This window comes from Pinus tabuliformis, chromosome 2_2 (assembly GCF_031772625.1).
Source record: "Pinus tabuliformis cultivar Carrire ecotype Pingquan chromosome 2_2, CPIR1, whole genome shotgun sequence".
Taxonomy (NCBI): domain Eukaryota; kingdom Viridiplantae; phylum Streptophyta; class Pinopsida; order Pinales; family Pinaceae; genus Pinus; species Pinus tabuliformis.
In genome coordinates this window covers 307,606,351-307,612,879 of record NC_142300.1, presented here as the reverse complement: position 1 = coordinate 307,612,879, position 6,529 = coordinate 307,606,351, and positions in this window count along the sequence as shown.

Here is a 6,529-nt window from a genome sequence, read left to right as displayed (position 1 = left end):
TATATATATATAATTTAAATAAAAATAAAAATTAATAAATATATAATTATTGAGCTCAGTGGTCTATTATATAGTTTAATATGAAGGAGATCTGTAATTTGGTCCACAATTAATTTGGAGTACTTGTTATAGACATTTTTGTGCACTACAACTCCAAGCATGAAATGTCCATAAACCAAGGGCTCCTAAGTCCCTAAAAGTGTTGTTCTAACCCCTAAAGGAACAAGGTCAACAGATTACAGCTTCTCCCAAAAGTTCTCCACCAGAAACTGCTTAGAATTAGTCAAAACAGGATCATTTCAGCTGCTCCACTGGCTAGGTGCGTTGCATTGCACCTAAATACACTGTGAGGGTGCGTTTCATTTCAAAAGTCCCTTCTGTGGGGTGCGATGGGTGAGAAATGACAAATGGCAGTGTCATTCCGCGAGGTGGAGAGACAATGGAAGCTTCCAGTTTCTTCTCTTGTGACACTTGCCTCACTAAATTTGACCAAGGATGAGTAAGAGGCCTTCAGTCTCCAAGTGGAAGCAATAACTGACAGAGAGAAGACACTAATCAAATCACAAGTTGACTCATCCTCCTTACAGATATCTATATATGGATCCCTCATCCCAGAGATCCAGAGGCTGGAATTTTGCATATTGTAAGGAATTGTTGTTGGTTTCTAGAGACAAACATCAGATTGTTGGGTGATTTATGCTTTGTTTGAGGTGAAGAGGGGCTTCTTTTCTGGGAGGTTGATGCTGGGTCAAAACCGCTGGTTGTAACTCCTCCTGGATCTTTTCTTGTTTATCAATAAAAACTATTTGAGTTTTCCTCCATGCTTTTGTATCATTGATGCATGTTACATTTTGTATGGTTAACTTAAATCTGATCCTAAGTTGTTTATGAATATAGATCCATGTCTTTGTATAGTGCTCTTCTTCTGTGATCTTACAGGTACTTTGTGAAGCTGGGCAAGCAAGGGAGCAGGTAGCTGGAGACTATCAAAGAAGAGAGGGATTGGATCAAAGGATTAGCGCAAGACACAGGTTGGTTCTTTCTATTCCTCTCTATCTATAATTCATAAATGAAATACAAAAGTAGTTTTTCTCTGTTTGTTTCTAAGGCAGCTGTCACACCTTAGTGGGATAGAGCAGTTTTAAATAGACACTTTTCCCGGTAACAAAATGGCGACTCCGCTAGGGAAGTCTAATTAGTTTGTTTGTGTATCTCTTTGTTGTTTGTTTCATAAACTTATAAGTAGCTTTCGAACTGCATTTGCCATAACAAATGCAAAGTAGATAACTGCTGCTTCAATCCATTCACTGGATCTGTTTATGATTTAAACAACTGATTCACAAACTATCTGATTTCCCTTGTGATAGCTCTTAGATCCTCCTTAGATCTACCCCTGATTGTTGCATTACTGATTGCTTTTTACTCTGCTAAAAACCAAGGACTGAACTACAAACTGTGACCCGGAACCCGGACAGAGTCTCGTTTCTGGCCCAGCGCAGGTACTGTTAAGAGATTTTGAATTTCAGCGCACTTCCCGAGTGGACAACCTGTGCTGCATTTCAGATTCTCTGTGTTACAGGTGCACTGATCAGACTGACTTTGTGCAATTGTGGTTCTTGTGCTTCATTCTTTCCAGTTATATCCCTGGATTTTGCTGCCTGTGATCAGTATATGTCTGTTTGAAACCTCTTTTCCTTGCTGTTATTCCGCCTCCTTTGTACAAAAGAACTGTAGATGTTTTTGTGTGTTTGTTGAGTCATTTACGGTTTTCCATTGCAAAAGTAGAATAGTCGTACTGTCATCCTTTGATTTGAATCTGTTGCAAGTGTCGATTTCGATCATAGGAGAAAGTTTGATTGTTGTTGATGGTCGATTATACTGTTACTATTGCCTTTGGTCTGAATTTGCAATTTTCTAGTGTCCAAAACGAGTGTTCATTTCAAAATCGTAAGGTGTCGCAATCATCTCTGTTTTTGATTTCGAAAAAAGAGCTTGTTTATATTTGTCGCTTGAAAAGAAATTCAGATTTGTACATCAACTTTCTTTTTACCATCAATACTAAGAAAGTCGAAAACAAATACATGCATGTGCATTTGCATATAGACAGTCTGTTTGGCTTGATTTAGGAAAGTGTATTTACAATGTGCTCTTTGCTCTTTGTGAAAAGATTCTGTCTTTCTTTTCCCCTTGTAGCTAGGATTTTCATTTCATAAAAGAGATAAAAGTTTGTTTATCATCTTTAGATTGCATTTTAGGAATTACATCTACATCTCGTGGTGAACCCAAAAGGCAAACTTCATAAGCAAGATCAACTTAAAATAAATTCAATGAATCTAACAACGCTTTGGAACTTAACGCACAACATTTAGAGGTCTAGGCTAGAGACATATTCCGGCGTCGTAAAGCCTGGTAACTGTTGTCCTCACTGATGGTTGGGTGATTCCTCCACTTTGAGATGATAAGTGCTAGTACGGACTTGTGCTCCCAAGTACCGTCGAGTATATTTTGGGAGACCCCTATAGGCTTAAATCCTTTATCCTTAGGAAGCCATGTCTGCCACCCTATCGATCGCAATGCACTGAACACAGCATTCGGGAAGATTGACTGTCGTACCGTAAAAAGTATTTTGCAGTTTTGCGATTGGTTTGGTACTCCCTCTACCTAGATCTCCAGAGTAGTCCCTTTCGTTCCTTTTCAGACTCCTTAACGGAAAAGGTCCATCTGAGCACTTGTCACTTCAGGCTCATTAAAAATCGAAGGAGACTAGAGTCATCTTTTGTTTTTTCTCGACTCTTAAAAACTAAAAAAACAAGTTGTGTCAAAGCGTCTAAAATTCATTTAATTCAGAAACATACTTCCCCTTTATTTTAGTTGATCGAGTAATCCGCAATCGTGGAAGAAAGTCAATTGAAACCCCATCGTTCGTGGAGGCTTACGAGTCAACCATCTTTGTCTCTGGAATTGAAGCCAGTACTGACAAAGCGAACTCGTTTAACCGGTTCCAAATCTCCTATTAAAGTTAGAACAAGTGTTCCAACGAAATCAGAGACTCCGGTTACTCCAAACATTTCTGGAATCCCTACCTCTACAGAAGAAGTTCAATAGCCACAAAGGGACAGTGATACTGATCCTAGTCTGAGAGTAAACACTTGTGTTACCGAACCAGTTCCATCTACAACCGGTTCGGAGAGTCTTGCTCTTCAAACATCTGTCGATGTCAATTCCATACCTTCTTCGGCACTAGAAATATTCTACGGACCTGACGGTCTTCCCCTTCCACCTGGTCTGATTGCCATAGAATAAATTGTAGAAGATCCTCCAACAAGTACTCCAACGCAATTTGGAGTCGGGATCACTCTATATCCTTCTTCATCAGAAGTTAGTCTACCACCAACGGAAGCTCCTATAGAATCGCTAGGTAATCTTTTGGATAGACTACAAATGTCTGAACAACCGTCAACATCTAGGACTGTGTCGTCTGACACAATGACGACAGAACTCCCTGCTATCACTCTGACAATGTTCGCCGGTATACCATCTGTCCCGACTAGCTCTCAACCACTAGAAGGATCCCACTCAGGGGCTACTTCGACAGTATGGTCTGTTCCTGTTTGTTCATCCGGAATAATATCCGGAAACTCTTATGTTGAGTCTCAACAGATTGATCCATTTGGAAGTCAATTTGGGCAGTCCGGGCCCCAAGGGCAAACAATTCCCTTGAGTTCTGGATTACCACCGTATGGGGGGCAGTATACCCTTTCATTATCCCCTCCGGGAGGATATCCATACGGGAGTTCACAACAAAATTCAGGTTATACTGGAATTACCTCAAGCGGTTGGGTACCTATAATACCTCAACAACCAAGAGTTGTATACTCGATGCAACAATGCTTACCTATGTCAAACTTACCGACTACACCAGCTATTGTGACGGTGTCGCAAGTTCAAGTGCTACCTGTTGTATTCCAACCTCATGTTTCTCAAGTTGTAATGCAACAGCCCCTTGACCCTGCGATTCAACCACAATCGCCGACTGGTGGAATGACACAGGTTCAGACGGGTACAATTACCCCTCATCTTGGTCAAACTGTCAGTGTCGATCATCAGCACATGGCTTCACAACCATGGCTAGTACAATACCAACAACCGCAATTCCAACAAGTATACCAAGGTTCTGAGCAACAAATCTTTGCTAATAGTGGGCAGCCGTACATTCAAAACGGTCAAAATCAACCATTTTACAATGGTCATGTCCACCAACCTTACCAAACATACCAGCATCAGATGCATTATGCCGGTATGCAAAGACCAACTGCTCAGGCAATCCCATCTTATCCTGGGTATGCTTCACCTAACCTGAATCAGCAGTTACCCTTTGTGGCAACTTTAGAGTTACCTGATTTAAATCGGTTAACAAACGATCCAATCGCTTACGCCCCTTGGTGGCCAGCGATTCCGCATAAACTTCCATCAGATATTCCTAAATTTAATGGAAATCCGGGTGAAGATCCATCGAATCACGTGATGACCTTTCATCTATGGTGTTCATCAAATACCTTAAATGATGATTCGATAAGACTTCGCCTCTTTCAGAGGACGTTAACGGGTCCGGTGGCAAAATGGTACATCAAATTGCCTAGAGCTTCGTTCGACAACTTCAGTACCTTAGCCACAACCTTTTAAACCCATTTTCAGTTACGAATAAGGTATGAAACGGGAACAGAACTTCTTACCAACTTCAAACAGACAACGGCCAATCACATATTTGATCATATACATGAGTGGCGACGTCGTCGTAGGATGGTAAAAACGTACGTCCCCGATCAGCTCTTAGCTGAATGGTTTATCAAGTCATTACTGCCTTCCATCATGGAAGATGTGGCAAAGGGGGGAGTCGTAACAGAAGAGCAAGTTATCGCTCGTGCGCAATATCTGGACTTGATTTACACTCAGGCCGGCACGCTCTACGATAAAATACCTGACGCCCCTAGACCAGAATTCTCAATTCCTCCTCCTGCTAAATCGAACAATGACTCTCATGCCGGCGATGGCGTGATTGGCACAACAGACACAAAATCGACAAAGGCTACATCCAAAAAGGCCCATAAGATTTCAAGTCAAAATGCAAAGGATGAGCTTCTTGCTTCGGAAGTAAATGCCGTATCGACAGATAAAGGCAAAGAAACCAAACAACCAGGGAGCAAGAAGAAAGGCAAAGGGAAGAAGAAGAAACAGGAGGAATCATCACCTGAAAAATCTTCCTCAAACCCTCCTGGAGATAGGAAACCAAAAAATCCATGTCTCATATGCGATGAGGATCATTGGACCGCAAGTTGTCCGCACAGAGCTGAGGTTAAAAAATTCTTCAAGAATTCGAAAACCTCCGCAGTGTTAACCGATCCGTTTCCAAATCCAGGAACAAATATGGTTGAAAGTGAAAATGCTTCCTCATCTCAAGTGCTAATGTTATCGGTTTCAAAACAGCAAAATGATGCTTTTATATCGACAAGGAACAAAGATTATGGGAATCCACAGCTGTCGAACAACAAGGATAAAGATCAACCTAGTAGTTCGACAACAACTTCGACGAAAGTTGCGCCACCCATCATTCCTGAATTGACAATAAAACCGCCAAAGGGAGTAGTACATAAGTCGACGTTTAATCCTCGCGCTAGAGCAGCACAGCATTATAATATAGTGGAAGATCTGGCACAATCGCCATCCGCTATGTCGACTCTTGAAGTACTACAGAATTTCCCATCCCAAAGGCAGGCTTTATTATCAGCCATTGGTGGGATAGACCCAAAGGATTCTAATCTTGTATCCTTCGATCATAAAGGATACGATCCTCAATTACCAGCTCAGCTAGCTTTCCTTGTTCAAGTGAAAGCCCTCAACAAAACTGTTCATCGAACAACTATTGATCAGGGAGCATCCACATGCATTATGTCGATGAGTTGCTGGAAAACTTTAGGATCTCCAACCTTGTCGCTATCTTCAACAACATTAAAAGCATTCGACGGAAGGACATATACCCCATATGGTATTCTAAGTAACTTGAAAGTTGAACTAGGAGGGAAAATGGTAGAAATAGATGTTGAAGTAATCGATGGCAATCTTGATTACAACATCCTACTAGGAAGGCCATGGATATATGCTATGGCGGCTGTTGTGTCGACCTATTTCAGGAAGATTGCATTTCCCTTTCAAGGAGGGATTATAATCATCGATCAACAAAACTTCCTCCCCAATGGTTCTCAAGTTACAGGAAGCATTCCCATGATCCATGGAAGCCCTCATTCGCTTCAAAATATCGGAGTAGGCCTATTAAAAGATCCTATACTAATGGGAACTTTCACCCTTCCACCTCCAATCAGCTTGGCGGAAGTAGCGTCGATAGGAACCTGCAACATGATATCTTCTACAAAGATCTCAGAAAACGATATCGACATGGATCATGCAATGGTTTTACCCCCAAGCCCAACGGAAATATTGTAGCAATCAATGTTCCTAGCATGGGAGGCAAACC